This window comes from Zonotrichia albicollis, chromosome 16, assembly GCF_047830755.1.
Source record: "Zonotrichia albicollis isolate bZonAlb1 chromosome 16, bZonAlb1.hap1, whole genome shotgun sequence".
In the NCBI taxonomy this organism is placed as follows: domain Eukaryota; kingdom Metazoa; phylum Chordata; class Aves; order Passeriformes; family Passerellidae; genus Zonotrichia; species Zonotrichia albicollis.
The window spans coordinates 13,155,973-13,174,502 of NC_133834.1; positions in this window are offsets into that span (position 1 = coordinate 13,155,973).

An 18,530-nucleotide genomic window follows, 5' to 3' on the forward strand; every position below is an offset into this window, starting at 1 on the left:
TAGCACAACAAGAGTTTTCTCCCAACCATCCTGTAGCAAAATGCAGCTTTGGCAGAGTATTTTCCTCACTGTGAACAAAGAAGCTCCCAAGGGTAGCTGGACTTTCCCCCACTCAACACCAAACCCTGACACCTCAGCCAGCCCTTAGGTCATCTTGCATTCCTCAGTGAAAAGTAAAAGTGCATCATTTCCAGAATACATCCTGTTATCCAGGCATTCTAATACAAAGCTTATTTTTTAAAGATCAAATCTTTTTTGCCGCATAAAATTTTATAATTGAGAAGCTCCAATACACTGAAGGGGAGTTATAGTTTGAATTCCAAGCCCCAGGGAAGATATTGGTTGCTCCTAGCAGGAAGTATTACTTCTAAAATACAGATATCCTGCATCTGTTTTATATCTCTTAAATTCAAACCAACTGACTGGAGTTATCTACTCTCATTCAACTTGATTAAACTCAGCACACAAATTCCCCAAATCAATAGTTAATTAAAAAGAAGTGCCAATTTCTACATGCTAAATTAGCCCATGCTAATTCTGCATTCCCTGTTCCAGGTATGTGTTTAGCACTAAAGGAAAGAAGATTACTTCAATTGCAAATTATTTATTACATCTTAGAAGGTTTCCTCTGTTATGGGGGAAAAATAAAAACAGACCACAACAACAGCAAAGACAAAAACCAAAAAACAAAACAAAACCCAAAAAAACCTTAAAACCCCAGGAAACTTTACTTAATGTTGAAGTTTAAAAACCAGATCATTGTTGGTTATATCACAAAAGGGGGGCATTGCAAAGTTGTACAAGGCTTGAGAAGCCTGCACAAAGTAGACCCATAAAACCAAATCAGAAAAATTCCATCCTATTCCTGGAATTCCCCATGTGCTCTTCTTTGGATCTCAGAGACAACAAATTCCAAGAAAGCAATGTCATTTTCATTTCATTTTACATCCAAGTAGGATACAGGCAGAGGTGTGAATTCACCACAAAATGTTTCATCCATCCTCCTAGGAAATTTTTGCTTGTTTTTTAGTTTCTGTATCTTTTAAATTTAAAGAAAATCATTATTATGCAGCCCAGTGTGGAGGTGGCAGATGTGGGGATTTGTGTGCTATGTGTATTATGCCAGTGTACACCTGTCCAAAATGCACAATTTAATGCAGGTTCAGGAGGCACATTAGGCTGGTGTGGGGCACTCACACCTGCAGGTCTCTCATGCCCACCCAAGCCTGAGGCTGTTTGTAAATCACAGCCCAATGTCCTCCCCTCCCTTGCACTAAAAAATAATCTCATTTGAGTTCAGGCAATACCTGGGTAAACCAATAAGGAAAAAAAATCAAAGGCTGGGATTGGTTACACATCAACTCACTAGGATTTCCTCTCAAGAACCTCACCTGTTACCATCAAGGTAAAGGCCTTGTCAAGCCTCTAAAGGGAGAAAATAATGCCTCAGGTTTAGCTTTTATGTTTTTCAGGTTCTGTGCTGCTTTAGTGTGTGGGTCTGGGTTCACATCAGGGGATGGTGAGCTCTGTGCACAGAGCAGGGAGACAAAACAATTCCTGCTCCAGCTGGGCACCAAGGACAAATGACCCAAATCTCAGCCCCAAGAGCACAAACACCGTGGGCTGGAGAGAGAAACACAAGCAGAGTGGGACTGCCTGGGCTAAATCTGGAATTGAACAATTAACTCCAATATGCGAATGGAGCAGAACTTATAAAAGTGAGAGACCCCGTGACTGATTGTGCATTTTGTGGCCATTTTGGTTCATCTTGGGTGCAGCCCTGGCTGGGCTCTTGTGCTGCCCAAGGTGGATCCATCGAGACCTTTTAGTAAATCCCTGCTTTATTCTTTAGCTCTGTCCAGCCTCTGTTCCAGGCCAGCCCTCGCAAGGCATCAAGTGGAATCTGTGTGTTCTGCCAGAACTTCTCCCAGCTCTCCTGAGAGGCCCAGGAGCTGAGCACACACCTCTGCCTGAGCCTTGCCCACCCAGCTGGCTCAGGGGACATGGGGAGCTGTGAGAACTGCACAGAGGCCAGACCATCCCAGAAAAAAAAAAAAAAACAAAAAAAAAGCTTAGATTGTAACAAGTGGAAAGGCAAATCTGAATTATGTCCTGTGTACAGCCCAGAAGTGACCTGCTGAGATTCTTCCTCTTTTGTAGCTCTTAGTAAGAGATCCCTGTTCAAACTTCTGCTCTGTTTCGGCCCAGAATAATTTTTGGCTGGGTTGGGGGTGGTTTGAGTGTTTGAGGGAGCAGTTTCTTGTTTACTTTTCCTCTTTAACAGTATGTGGGATAAGGAATTATATGTATCAAAAAAACTCTTGCAATCTGCTCTTGACTATTATCTCAATCCAAGTCTGTTTTCATTGCTTTATAAACCAGCAGCATTCTGAACAATTCCCAACAGATGTTCTGCCCCCAGCCTTGTCACTGCTCTAAAGAAACATTTCCCTTTTCCTGAGGCCTTTTCCCATTCTGCATGGACTTGCATGCTCATCCTGCTGTGTGAAACCTTCCCCCCAAAACAGAGATTTTGCTGCAGTGCTGGGAGGACTCAGCCCTTCCCTGGGCCTCTTGCAATCCTGAGATAAAAGAAGGAAGCAGAACCAGGGTTGGAAGAACACCCCTTTTTATTCCTTTTGCTGATGCCAGCAGTGCCCTCAGCCGTTCCAGAGGAAATCAGATGTTCCAAAAGTCACAGTGCATTTGCTCCACTGTCACTTCCCTGAGAGTTTATCATCCTTGGAGTCATACATTTCTCTGATGCATTTAGGAAACATTTTTAAGGTTACAGACAACATACTTCACATCAAAGAATGGGAAATAAACAAGTGAAATCCTTCTGGTTTTGTGTTTCTTTGAATTTCTCTTACATGGTAAGGACAAGCAGAATGCTTTGTCTACCAAAATGCTTTAATACTTTGAGTTTCTGCTCTTCCCCTGCAATATAAAACTCATTTTTCATGGTCAGCCTTCATCATGTACTGTATTTGAGGATTTTTTTTTAGGAAAAAAATGTTGTGGCACCTTTATAGATACATAGACAAAAGCAGTTCAGCTCTGAATTTAAAAGAAAAATGTTTAGTTGTTCTGAGAAAAATGTACTTCTAGAAAATAAGGCTGAGTTACAGAATATGAAACAATGTAGAAAGACAGCAGCTATTATGCTGTGACACCCTTATGATAAATATTTTCTCATGTCACTGAACTGGTATGAAGAATTAATACTAAAAGTAGTTCTTTCAATACTTATTTCTGATTTATTTTACCTTCATTTGAAGGAAGACTTTAATTATTAAACTTAACCCAAATAAATTCGCACACAATTTGGACAAAAGTGAAGAATTATTTCTACAGCATCACTGTAGTCATTCCAGGGTTGTCAAACTATGCCTTTGCAGGCAGAGAGGGACAGCTCTCACCAGCCCAGTGAAAGAACTCAAAATATATTCAATTAATGGATTAATAGATCCAGAAACACATTTTCACATTGTGCAAACAATACAGCTCTCATGTCACTAAAAAACCCGGGGCTGAGGAAGAAGGGAAGTGCAAAGAACTTTTGCTTTAGTGCAAACTGGAAATCGAGCTTGCAGGTCAAAATGGGAGCTGCAATTCCTCTGCTCTGACACAAATCATCAGCTAAAAAAGGGCATTTTCCTCTTCCTTTGTCATGGGATGATTTGGGAATCAGGGCAGTGGAACTGGCATGTCCAGAGTGGAGATCACCAGGACTGTGTGGGCACATCAAAGCAATTCCTGTTTTGCAGGAAACCTCTTAAAACCTTGAAATATTGAAATATTTCTAGGTGAATAACACATGAATTGAAATATTTCTAGGTGAATTGAAATATTTCTAGGGGAATGACACCCTGTGATTTCTGGGGAAGAAGCAGGTCTTTTTAATCACTACAGGGTTTTTTATGTCCTTACATTCCTTGTGATCCACTGAGCAGGCCTATTTGCATAACTAGGTTTTAAATGCAAATCAGATAAAGAATTTTACTAAGTGGATGATTTGTACAATACAGCCTCTAGGTCTCTTGCAGAATTACTTTGATGAGGGAATGGTTCTTTAATTACGCTGAAGGCCGATTACCCCATTACAGCCATATTGTTTTGTGGATTGCATATAATTCTGCTGTTTCCAAAGATTCCCTGCCATAATTCTGAAGAAAATGCAAACAGCAAGCAGACACTTGAGACACATTAGGCAAGAGATGCTTTAGTGAATTCAATTTAAGCTGCAACATTAAAGTGATTTTGTTGAATAAAACATAATGCAATAATGAGCCTGTGTATGTCAACTCTGCAAAGATAATAGCTGGAAACTTAGCTTTGCTTTCCTCTTTTCCAGGCTTTTCTCTTCTTAGGCTCATTAGTCAGAGACAATGCTGCAAAAAGAAACCTCTTCTAGTACAGGCTTTATTTCAGTTTAAGTGTATTCCCTACAATTGTATTTTATAGTTGAATATAGAGTTAAAGGAATTAATTTGTGCCTGCTTCACATCTGCCCTAATGAGATTACACATTATATGGGATTTTTATCCTTTAATGCCTAATGTTGGGGACAACCTCATGTATAGATCACTCTATATCACTTGGTGATGTTTGCTGCCTTTTTAGAGAAGAAATATTTACAAATGTATGTGATTAAAGGGAAATAATCCCAGTTATACTCTGTACAGTTTTCTTTTACTCCACTTTCTGACACCCTTCTTTTCTCTGTAGGTAACAGCACCAAATGTAAGGGAGCAAAGAGCTCTTTATGCCCAGAGCAGGGGTCACTGATGGCATTAAAGAGGCTCCCTTGGAGCTGCTCAAATCTGAGTTACATGCATTAATATTCACCTTTACCACAAACAAATGAAGGATTAAAAACTAATATTAAAGAAAGTGAAAATGATAAGATTTATTTGTTTATTGGATTTTCCACCAGATCTCTTTTGATTTCCAGAGTTAGCCTGCAGCTTCAGACAGGTACAGCACAGCTACTAGGTGTTCCTTTTAATAGCTACCAAAATATCTCTAATTTGTTTTTAGGTGGAAAGGTGACTGCCAGCACTTGTACCTGCATTGCTTTTCAGTTATGGCTGTCTTGGGCTTGCAGAGCTTTTATAGCTCTGTACAGTTTCAGTAAGAGCTACCATATGGTCTGGTGACACAAAACCCTTTGCTACAGAAAGCTCCTGGGATTCTGTGATTGTAGCACACTGGCAGCATTTCAGCTTTCATTTATTTGTGGAGTCATCATTTGATATGGAAAAAGAAAGGTAATAAATCAAAATCTCAGCCATTCATCATTTAGAGGGGTACCTCACCTTGTAAATTCGAATTGCTTTAATGGTTTGGCACCATTTTTATTTTGTTTTCATTGAATGAAGAATAGCTGAGGAGAACAGCCAAGCTTATATATCACCACATATATGAATCAAAGGAAAAACCAAGAGTGAAATGTTTTATAAAGGCAAAGCAGTGAACAGAACAAAAAGAAAACATCATTTATAAGGGGGGGGGAAAGGCGGACAATGTTTGTTGCTTGAATTTAGATGTTATGAGGCTCTGTGTCTTTAGGTGATAAATAAAAAGCTCAGGGGTCTGCAGGTGGAAGTTTGGGGTATCCCAGAGGTTTCTGGCACAGCTGTCCCTGGCAGAGCTGAACATATCTGTTTGGGGGAAGATGGGTGAATTTGGTTGATGTGGAGAATGGCTTTGCCATTGCTGCAATTTGGTCACCAGACTCTTCCTAAGCTATTCCCGCACTGAAGGTGGGAAACTCAGGGGAGCAGCAATCCCAAAAGAGTTCTAGGGCCAATCAGAGCTGTCTTGCAGCTTTTTTTGCTCTTATCTCCAGTTCTGTTCTCCTCACAAGACCCCTTTCCTTGCTGTTTGGGCCTGCAGAGTTATTTTCACTCAAAAAAAAGGAAGAAAAAAGCCAATCATTACCATTCTGGGTCACTGAACAACTTTATACCCCAAGTAGAGCAATAGGAAAGAGATCATGAATGCCAGGGGGAGTTCTTAGGTTCTGCTCATTAAAAGAATGAAGCTATAGCACAAGGAATGATTTGCACTGCTCAGTGAAGGTTGTAGGGACTAAAGTGACAGCAGATATGGAGAAATCAGTGAGTGGGGCTCCATTCTCTCTGTACCTGAACCCCTTGTCAGGACTGTAGAGTTGGGTGAGAAGCATTCCCTCCTGAGCCAGAAAATGCTGCATTTCCCAAGGTAATTAATTAATTAAAGTAATGAAGCTATAGCACAAGAAATGGCTTGCACTGCTCAGTGAAGGTTGTAGGGACTAAAGTGATAGCAGATATGGAGAAATCAGTGAGTGGGGCTCCATCCTCCTCTCTCTGTACCTGAACCCCTGGTGAGTTGGGTGAGAAGCATTCCCTCCTGAGCCAGAAAATGCTGCATTTTCCCAAGGCAAAGAAGGAAGGAGACTTTCCAATCAGCTGTGTTTAGCACAGGAACGTTAAATCTACACTGCTGTACATCAGCTCCCCAGTGCTCCTTCCCTCAGATGGCAGCAGGGAAGAAACCTCAGCCATGGAAAATGAAAGGGTGAGATCTGGGCATTGACCCCTCTGAGCAAAGCACTGCAAAGCTGCTCTGCCTCCTGCCTTGCACCAGTTTGCATTTCCTGAGCTGCTCTGAGAACCCTCGTGCTGCTGGCACCCAGAGCAGAGCATTTGTGCCTGTGACTCCACAGCGGCTTCAGCTGGGAGCAGAAATGGAACAGGGACACGGCCATGGCTCATCCGTGTGAGCCCCAACTGCTCCTGTGTGAGCCTTGGTGCTTGTGTCATCCCTGAATTGTTTCACTGAGGGAGCCCCAGGCCAAAGATTGTTCCTTGTGCTTTGGTGCCTGACGGTTTATGTCACCATGATATTTTATGAAAAATCCCTTTGCCAGGATTTTCGTCCTGAGAAGCTGAGAAGCCTCAGAAAAGAGATGTGAACAATAATCATCTGATTGCTTGGAATGGGGTCTGGAGGTTGCTTACCAACAGGTGCATCTTTGATTGGTTCCATGTGAATTGTTTTTTACTTAATAACCAATCCCAGTCCGGCTGTGTTGGACTCTCTGGTCAGTTGCAGGTTTTTATTATTCATTCTTGTTTAGCCTTCTGATGTATCCTTTTTTCTATTCTTTAGTATAGTTTTAGTATATCAATCATTTTCTTTTAATATAACATATTATCATAAAATAATAAATCAGCCTTCTGAGAACTTGGAGTCAAATTCTCATCTCTCACCTCATCCTGGGGACCCCAACAACACCACAACAGTTTAGACCTCCTGAGGAGTCATAAATTAATCAACTTTTTTCTTCTTCTGCCATGTAACTGACTGTGCCCTTTGTTTGTACTCACAGTTTCTTCATTTTATAATTTTTTGACTGTTTTTCAATATTTTAGATCATTCTAAGCTGCTTTCAGAGATCTTTGCAGCTTTACTGAACACTTCTGATGCCTAGGTTAAAATATGCAGCCCAAAAATGAACAAAGAACACAAAACCAAGGCTGATTGAGTGTCCTCCCTTCTGGGGAAGGAAACACAGACTGGAATCTGTACTAATGAAGCAATATCAGCATCCTGGAGTACTATTTCACAGCATCCACAAATTGTTATTTTTCTTTTTGTCAATTCATTTACCCTATTGAAAATGCACTGGCAATGGCACCAGCATGTGCAAATGTCTTAAAGCTTTTGTGTGCTTTGCAGTTTCATCTGTGAATCAAAATCTTTATTCTTTATCACCAACAAAACAAACTCTCCACAAGATTTAAAAATCTGATATTAAAATAGAAAAAAAAGCCAACAAAACCCTCCAAATTAAAAAGAAACCATGCATTCAAAAGGCATTAATCACATCTATGAAAGTAGAAAATGGGCTGCAGTTTGTCAAAGAATTAATTTTTTTGTAGGAGGGGACTCTCAAATTAGAAGTTTCCAGTGGTTGTTAGCATTCTACAGCAATATGCAGGACTTGGCAGACTATACAGACTTTTTAGAGACTCTTTATGCATTCTGTTTTTATTGGTGCCATGTCTGTAATATTTGTTTGTCCCTAGCTGATGCCACAGTAGGTGATATAAAAAAAGATGCATGAATAATTTATAAAAGCACTCAGAAGTCACCAAAGTGCCTTGCTCTGATGATGTAGTGTGCACAAGGGCCTTGGATAATAAAAGTAGATTATATATCATAATAGATTCTATGTAATAATAAATTAGAGTGGAAAACATCAGAAGGATACATTTTGTTCTGTATTTTGTGCTCTATTTCTAGAACTCTGGTCAATATAAACACCTAAAGCTGCAAGGGAAATTTTCCAAGTAAAAGCATTTTGAAGGTCTAATAAATTTGAATGAACTTTGTGTTAAAGATCACTGAAATCCTGCATTGTCTTAGCAGGTTCCCTTAGGCATCTCCTGAAAGCTTCCATCAGAAAGCTGAAATTCTGTTTCTAAGTCAGCAAAGACATAGATAGATGGTTATTCATAATCAGCAGAACCACAATTTAAAAAACATAAAATCCCTGTTATTATCCATACTTTAAAATGGAAATGAAGCACAATGGTGATTTCAGTCCTGCATCCCCACAGTGGAGTTGCTGTCACTCAGAACAGTAAGAAGAAATGATTGCAATGGAATTTTTATTTGAGGAGAAATCTGTCTAGATATAGCAAATGTTCTGTTGGGACAAAATCTGACAAAATCCCTAAAGGGAGGTTCCTCAGAGTCTCCTCTCTGGTTCTTTCCCTTTGAGCAGGGAAGAGATGTGGCACAATCAAAGACACCAATTCACAACTTCTGAGAGGGGTCAAGCATAAGACAGCCAGAGAAATCACAGAACTTTGGAGTCTCTATCTAGGCTAAATTTATCAAGAAAATGTCACAACATTTCTCTGTGCATGCTTTGTTCCTTGTACCTCTGGAGAAGAAACCATGATCCTTTCATGAATGATTCAAGGTGGCTGAGGCTATTTCGAAACAGATCAATGAAAATTGACACTTTTTGGCCCTTGGCAATTCAGGCTTTGCTCAAAGAGAAGTTAAGGTTGCCTGAACTTTTCTTCTTCTCTGCAAATGTGAAGAAAATTATCAGGCTCCTTGAACAGAAGCCTGAGACAGAAGTATGGTTTAAATTTTATTAAAGTCATTTCCACTAACTTGAATATCATAATTTAGTGTGTTCTTGCTCACCTGGAGGGGTAAGGAATCATGAAGCTTATGCCAAAGCATATTTTGGCTGTATAAAGTGTGAGTGTGGCATTTTCAGGGTCCCCCATTGCAGAGAGGAAAGATTAATCTGACTTCATGTTCTTAGGCTATGCTATTCTATTCTATTCTATTCTATTCTATTCTATTCTATTCTATTCTATTCTATTCTGCTATACTAAACCATACTAAAGAATAGAGAAAGGATACAGACAGAAGGTTAAAAGATAATAATGAAAAACTTGTGACTGTCCAGAGCCCAACAGCAGCAGGCTATGGAATAGAAACTCTCCCAAGGAAAACCCTTCCTGAGCCAGTTTGTGCTGGTCAGATGTACATGAGCTGACAGAACAGATCTGATAGTCAAAGATTTTAAAATCACAGAAAATTCAGGGAGCTAGAAAGAAAGGTAGGCTTAGTAGGCCCTGGGAAATGTCAAAGGTAGGCCCTGGGAAATGTTGGGCCTTGTGTTTGCTAGGTCCTGTGAAACTGCACCTGTGTAGTCAGTATATGATAAATGATATAATTGTTAGATGTGATTAGATAGAATTATTGCTTAAAGAATCATGAGAAACTTTGTTAGGGGTTTGAGGGGCATCATGAGAAACCCATGCTTGGATGGGATCAATGTATACAACAGAACAATGTATGTTTAATAATTAATATGTAAGTTATATAATAATAGAATATAAAACATGTTCAGCCCAAACCCATGTCAGAGTCAGATTTGGGTCTGTACCCCTGACACCCAGAGCTCTCAATAAAAGCACCTGCATAGAATCATTCTGTGATTATGTGTTCCTGAACACTAACATATTGAAATAGGAAATATTGTCCTTCTTACCTCATTTGGTAGAATTAATGGGCTTGCTTTTAGGTACATCTTTTTAACTGTCTAGAACACAATTTTGAATGCCAGAGGGATTATTCTCACTGGTCACAGCTATTTTATCTGGCTTATTTCCTTTCTGCTCTTCAGTTTAATTCCTGAAACCATCTTCAGCACTGTCAGGATTTGCTTCTTTAAAATTCTTACCTCCTCATCCTTAGTCTCAATGAGAGCTAAACAGAAGTATTTCTGGAGTTTATTTCCATATTTATTTGCCAATATCTGACCTTTGCCAATATCTGATCAGGGCAGACACAGAATTCTGACAATAAAGAATGGCCCTCTCCTATAACACCCAAACATAGGAATATTCAGATATCAGTGTGCACCCTCCTGCATCTGCTGAGGATTTAGCATGGATGGTCTTACATGGCTTTGGAGTCTTTAAATTACTCTATAAAATAGCAATCTTTTCTCACTGTGGAGTCCCAGTGGATATTATACATTTTTTTATAATCTAGAAAGGTGTCCTGGTTTTCATTTCTGAAAATCAGAGGAGCAACCCTGTCTTTATGGGGACATTTTGCATTTACAGAGCTTCCAAGTGCTCTGGAACTACAGACAATAAACACCTGTGAATCAAAAATCAGCTTTGATGATCTCACAATGATCTCTTCAGCCCCAGGCTGCAATCTCAGGTGAGAGTTTTCCCTAGACTGACCTCTGCAACTCCACTGGGTTTGGCTGGTTTGGAAAGAACCAGATCATGTAATTCATGCTTTAGAAAATGACACTAAATAGAAGAGATGAACTTGAGAAAAACAAATAAATACGCACTTCCCATGTTAGCATCTTTAGAAATAAACAGGTTAAAAAAAAAAAAGACATGATTAAAAAAGTGATTTATAGTAAGAGCTGTCTCTTAGCAGAATGCTTACACATATTTTCTGAACTCCAGGAGGCTTTTAATGCAGAAATTTGGCTCCTTCACCTGTACAAATATTTCAAAGCATGCTTACTTCTTTCCTGTTAACTCAGTTTTTCTTCAAATCCTTCTAGATCCCATTTATTTTAACTGACACTTTCTCCTTATTTCCATGCTTCTGGAAAAATCTAACATGGAATTCATGAGAAGCAACTGCTATATACACAGCAAAACATGCATAAACATCTCACCCCACAGAAAGAAAATATATTCTTTGATAATTGGAGTTTTGTTGTGTCATTTCACTGTGTTTGGGTATCTTGGGCCAATATTCATCCATAGTTTTTTCAAACATGGAATTACTAATCCTCATTAGAACACACATTAGGTTTTGTCCCAAAATTAAGGCTCCCAGATTATCTTTTTACTCTGAATTGTGGGATGTACCTCCTAGAGATTCCCATAGTACAATCTAACCATTAAAGGTGCTTTATTTTGTTTCTTATACTGATTCTGGAGGAAAAAAACAAACAAACAAACAAACAAAACCCCAAATCCAAAGAATCCATCACTTTTCTCAGCTACACCAGGCTTGCTAGATTATTATTTGATTCAGACTGCTTGCTAGATTTATGATTCAAGAAAACATACCAGAAATCAAGTGGTTTTAAGGAAAAAAGGACTCCTTTTTTTTTAATTTCATGGAGGGGTTTAACAAAATGCCTGTCTCTCTAAAATGAATGTTTTTTTCTGGATGAGCTGGAGATGGGTCTCACGCAGGTGTAACAGAAATGCATTTACCAGTGTAAGATTTTGTCTTTGACAAAATAAGGTGCCTACAGTCATTTTGTGGAGCAACAGTGACATTTAGTGGTGACCAAAGAAATTCCTAAATTTTATTGTTCTTTAATGTCTCGATGACCCTGGGAACATTTAGCAGATGTTGTTGCCTTCATCGAAATTCACACCTAATTTTCCCTTCCTTCCCTCCCCATTCTTTTGTATATTGTAATGCAGTGTTTGCAAAGGGGTAAAAAGCTCTATTTCTATAATAAATCAACACAGATATTTTAAAAATAAAAGTTCTTTGAGGATCTTCCTTGAAGATCAACTCTTTTGCATATCACGATAAAAAAAATAATAATGAAAAAATGAGAAATTTTTCCTCATTTGAGAATTAGACTGAAGCAGTGCATTGCAGATTTCCCTTATTTCCATTATTTGCCAAACAAAGTGCTCATTGAAATAGGCAGTAGCAGGTTTCTCTTATTTCTCCTTCTTTCTTTCATGGTTTTTATGCCAATGACTTGGTAGGAAATTCTTTCATGGATCGTCTTATCTGTCACCATGATATTTTCTGAAAAATCCCTTCACCAGGATTTCTTCTCCTGGGAAGCTGAGAAACCTCAGAGGGGAATGAAAACAATAATTATCTGATTGCTTGGGAATGTGGTCTGGAGATCTTTTACCAACAGGTGCATCTTTGATTGGTTCCATGTGAATTGTTTTTAATTAATGACCAATCACCATCAGCTGTGTTGGACTCTGAGGAGTCAGTCATGAGCTTTCATGATCATTCTTGTTTAACCTTCTGATGTATCCTTTCTCTATAGTTTAGTATAGTATTTCATAATATCATATCATGTTGCTGTGTGAAAATAATATCATATAATAGATCAGCCTTCTGAGAACATGGAGTCAAAATTCTCATCTCTCAGCTCGTCCTAAAATCCTCACAACACCACACTTATCGAACTCCTCTCTGGCTCACAGAAGTCACTGTAAAACCTCTTCCACACAAAGCCGTGCTCAGCCCCTCAGCAGAATGAGCAGCCAGCCCTAACAACCCCTACAAGAGTTCAAGTTTAGTTATTCTGGTTTAAAACAGTTTCCTTCTGATGCAGGGTTTAGGAAAACTTCTGCAGAGTGCCAAGAGTAGAAATGGTCGGCACTGAGTGTGTGCAGCCAAAGGTTTCAATGCCAGAAGGACATTTTGGGACCCACAGCTCCCACCTCCTGGGGAAGTTCAGCCTCTCTGACTTCAGCATCCCCCAACCTTGCCCGCCCCATAAATATCTGTGGGTGCATTGCCCTGTGTTGTGAGGTGTCAGTACAGCTCACTGCTCCTACAGTAGCAGCTTTTGTGAATTTTATTTGAGCCTTGCATGTGAAATGAGGCCTTTGAGTGTGAGGGTGAAACAGCAGGACTGAGGCCTAGAAACCGAACCTTGACCCGAGCCCGCAGAAGCCATGAGAAAGCTGAGAGCTCTTTGTGAGAACAGAGCTCTGCAGCAGTGAAAAACAACTCGTTTTCTCTGAGGAAGAGTTCTAAGACTGTGGAAAACAACCTGCTTTCCCTAAGAAAGAGCTTTGATTGTGGAAAACAGCCTGCTTTCCCTGAGAAGGAGATCTGACTGTGGAAAACAACCTGCTTTCCCTGAGAAAGAGTTCTGACTGTGGAAAACAACCTGCTTTCCCTGAGAAAGAGTTCAAAGATTGTCAAAAACAGCCTGTTTTCCCTGAGAAAAAGCTCTAAGGCTGCAGAAAACAACTTGTTTTCCCTGAGAAAGAGCTCTGACTGTGGAAACAACCTGCTTTCCCCAAGAAGGAGCTCTAGGACTGTAGAAAACAACCTGCTTTGCCTGAGAAAGGGCTCTAAGACTGCAGAAAACAACCTGTTTTCCCTCTAGGACTGTAGAAAACCACCTGCTTTCCCTGAGAAAGAACACTAGGAGTGTGGAAAAAAACCTGCTTTCCCTGAGAAAGGGCTCTAGGACTGTGATAAACACTAGTCACCTGTATAAACTGTTTTTACATCATTTTACACCAATGGAAAAATGAAAACTGTCTCTCACAAACAACTTTTCCTGCACACAGGGGGATTGAGTGCCCAATCAATACAGGCTAACTCATTACTGACCAATTGAGGGTAGACAGGGGATGTTCTTTAAAAACCCTATAAAAAGAGACATGTGAAATAAACTGGGATTGATCTTTTTCTTTTTACACCATCCTGCATCCTTCCTTATAGAGCACCACAGTGACATTTGAGCTCCTTTGGGATTTTAAAAATGAGATAAATGAGTGATTCTTCTGAGTTTTTTCACTCTGATTTCAGGGACTCCATCTATAATAAGAAAGGAGATCAGATTTGGCAATGATCCAATGAACCTAAAAGGGCTTTTGGCTCTGTTTTCAAACAGAATTATTTAGCTTAGCCCATTGACAAGGTCTACATATCCACTGATGTGTAAACTCCAGAGCCCACCCAGTGTCCTGTGCTGGATCTCTAATCCACATAGAGAAAATGCTTGTTGGAGGAGCACAGGAGAAAATCAGGCATTGAGGTAATGTCATTTCCAGCCAAGCAGCAGCAGCTCTTGTACTCATCCTGTCCATATTACAGGCTGCCATTCAGTGGAAGCAGCAAATTAGAACCTACAGGGTTAGAAGCATTGAAAGAGAGGAGATCAGAGACTTGAGGGAGAGTTGGATGGGTAAAACAAGTCAAATTGCTATTTGCCTAACCATGGGAAAAAGGACATGACTGTCTCCTCCTGAGTCCACTTATTTAACTGAGCACATAATTCCTTGGTACCCAAAAAGCCAATATTTGCAGTTAGTGTCTCAGTTTGAAGAAAACTCCAGGAGACCTTTCTGTCCAAACCTATAAACTGTGAAAACACAGCACTGCAGCTTTTCCAGCCATGTGTTTAACATTCAAAACTCCTGAATTTAAGAGCTGATTTAGGGGTCCATTGTCTGTCCCAACCAAACTTCTTCCCTTCAAAGAGTTTTTTAAATGCTTTGTAGATATACAGCAACGAGTTACTGTCAGGTAGCACTGTAATTTCTCTTGGAAGAACCCAGCACTGTGTTTTATTGCAGTACTTCTCCCTCTGGTAATTTATTTTCTTGTGCCAGCTTGTCCCCAGCTCTGGTGGCACTGATGTCCAGGACAGGGACCCTGGTGTGGCCAGGCCATCTCCCAGCAGCAGAAACCTCACAGCTCATTTCTGCTGATCCATCAATTCCCTGAACTCTGCACTGCCCAAACACCCAGCTGCAGATCTGAATCACTGCACTCCCAAGCAGCTCAGCCACATTAACCCTTCAGCTGCTTCCCAGCAGCACTGCAGGCACCAATGACTCCAAAAAGAGACTGGTTTGGAACTGTGAGTACATATTTTCCAAGGAAAGAAAGTGTGGGGTTTTGGGTTTATGAAAGAATAAAAATAAATTAAACAAATGCCTCCAGATTCTCACACATGCAGGAGCAGCACAATCAAAAATCCCCACATTTTCTCCTCCCTTCCCTCATCTCCCTTCTTCCTTTCATTTCTTCCTTCCTTTCCTTTCTACCACTCTCTTCCCTTTCCTCCTTCCTATCCTTCTTCTCACTTCCCTTCTTTCTCCATCCCTCCCTCTGTTCCTTCCTGCATCCCTCCCAACCTCCCTTTTCTTTCTCCTCTCCATCTTTGGGACAGACTGATAGGCCCCGAACACTTCCCAAACCTGGGAATGTTTTCCTTCCATGGTAGAAGGATGTTCTCTGAAACACCTTTCAAGTCATTTTTATCTTCTTGCTCTTCATTATCCCAATCTTCTGTTCCTTTTACCCCAGATCAGTACAGATAACCAAAATGTGGCTGTTGTGCTGAGTGACTTTGTTGTTGTTGGGAAGTGACAGCAGTTCCCACACCTGTTTCCAATCCTGGGAATGGCAGCCACATGCTGCCTCCCAAAATGTGGTTTTCCCTTCCCTCCACTCCCACACAGGGGTTTTGCAATGAAGGTAAATCCTGAAGCAAGGGCTCTGCACAGACAGCAAGGTCATGGGGAAGCCTCCAGCAGACACAACTTCCACACACACTGGTCAGGTTTGCAAGGCTTCAGGTCTCCTAATCACAGATGATACCTTCCTCTGTGATTTCATCCAGATAAAATATTTTTCTATATTTTTCACATTTATGTAGGTTCTTCTACAGATTGGAATTTTAAGCATATCACAATACACATATAAATAAATCAGTCATTGAAATGTTTGAACATCCACCAGGATATCTGTGTATAACAGAGGATGTCGTAGGGAGTTATATAAATCCCTGCCCAGTTGCTACTCAAATAATTGAAACTTTTTAATTGTCACCTGAGTCTTCTCTTTTCTGTTCCCTCAATCCATTTTCCTTGGAAATAACCTCATGTGATCAGCCCACACTGAATTAGGTATGGATTCCACAGCAATTCCACAGCATCCTGGCTTATTGGTGCAACTACTGGCCTGAATAACTTGAAATGCAAGGCAAGAATTGCAAAACAAGAGATGTTTATCTTTAGAAATACATGTTTAGTATCTTTTATCTTTAGAAACACATGCTGAATAACATTAGAATATTTCACATGTACATAATTGGGACCATAATTGATAAGGAAAAGCTATAAAAATATTTGTTTCAGCAATTTCAAAAAGACCCGCAAAACTGGTACAGTTCTGAAAGTTAAACAGTGCAGCTGAGAGTCCATTTTATCTCTATAAAACCATGTATTTTCATACAGCACTTCAGAACAGGGGGAAATGTCAGAAGGTGTTTTGCCACTTTTATTGCTGCTGTAATCTAAATAATCACCTCTATTCCAAGCCTGCTGGATGTGCACTACCTTCAGCTTCCACCTTGAGTTTTCTTTACCCACATCACATTTGGAGGCTATAATTAAGGCAGGATATACAATACAGTATCAACACAGTTTTCATTTTGGAACCTTGCTGATCACCCAGGGCAGCTGCAATCCTCATTGTTATGGCAGACCCACTCTCCCTCTCATTGCTAATGACTGATTAATTATGAAATGGGCCTGCATTCATCTTCCCCACCCCTGAAAATGAAAGGTCTGACTCGCTCACAGACAGGGAGAAATCTTTGGGAAGCAAAACTTCCAGCTGTGGACTCAATCCCAGTAAATTTCATGCAAACTGTGAGAAAACTCTCTTCTGTGCATCTGTTTGAGCAATAAAGTGAAAGGTATGAGGCACAACTCTGACACATCATACAGGCTTTGAGATTCTTCTCAGTTTATGTCTGAATATTTATCAAGATATTTAATCAGAATTCCTCCACATGTTTATGGCACCACAAGAACAACCTAGTTAAGATGCAGATATGCCACACAGCTCGAACAGAACAATAGTTCAAACTTCAGACCTGCCTTATTTATAATTTCTTGGTACAACAAGAGAACAAATTAGTGTTTTTTCCCTGAACAAATTAGTGTTTGTACTTTACTGACAAGTAAATTTTGCCTTTCTTCTGCAAATCTTTCTTTTGCTTCCCAGCAAAAAGCACATTTTTCAATTGCTAATACTGCTAAACACATCCATGTTTTCCTCTTGGACCTCATGATTTTCCCAACAATAACAAAGTCACTCAGTACAACAGACACCTCTGGGTTATCTGTACAGATATTTGATAGAAGGAACTGGAGATTGGGGTAATGAAGAGCAAGAAGATAAAAATGACTTGAAAGGTGTTTCAGAGAACATCCTTCTACCATGGAGGGAAAACATTCCCAGGTTTGGGAAGTGTTCGGGGCCTATCAGTCTATCCCAAAGATGGAGAGGAGAAAGAAAAGGGAGGTTGGGAAGGATGCAGGAAGGAACAGAGGGAGGGATGGAGGGAGGAGGGAAGTGAGAGGAAGGATAGGAAGGAGGAAAGGGACGAGAGGGGGTAGAAAGCAAAGGAAGGAAGAAGGGAGATGAGGGGAGGGAGGAGAAAATGTGGGGATTTTTGATTGTGCTGCTCCTGCATGTCTGAGAATCTGGAGACATTTGCTTAATGGAATATTATTTTTATTCTTTCATAAATCCAAAAAAACACATTTTCTTTCCTTGGAAAATATGTACTAAACAAGTCTTGACAGATCCCTTTTGTTCACCACTTAAAACAGAAGTCATGTATTTGAATTAAAAGGTCTTGGACAGGAGACAAAATTTTTAAGAACTAAAAGCCCCTCCTAATGTGACAAGTGGTGGGAGGAGGAGGAAGTAGTTTAGAAGGGAGGTTTCTAATGTTTGCTTTCATCAGAGCTAAAAGCATTTGGTGGGATTTGGTGGGATTGGCCTTTGCTTACATTACCTGTACAGCCAGACTTTCATTTCATTTAAATAACCAATTGCAGACCATGAGGAGCTTCCCCCTAAACTTGCCTTTCCCTTGGCTGTCACTGTCATATTTTCTGGAAAAAATCCTTTTTGCCCAGGATTCTTCTCCTGGGAAGCTAAGAAACCTCAGAGAAAAAGGAAAACAATATTATCTCATTTGCTTCTCCTGTGTTTTGCTGCTTTGGAATGTGGTTTGGAGATTGTTTATCCAACAGGTTCTTGTTTGATTGGTTCCATGTGAATTGTTTTAACTTAATGACCGATCATGGTCAGGCTGTGTCAGGCTCTGGAGAGAGTCATAAGTTTCATTATTATCTTATTAAGCCTTTCGTAAGGATCCTTTCGATATGATATGATATGATATGATATGATACCATAAAATAATAAAT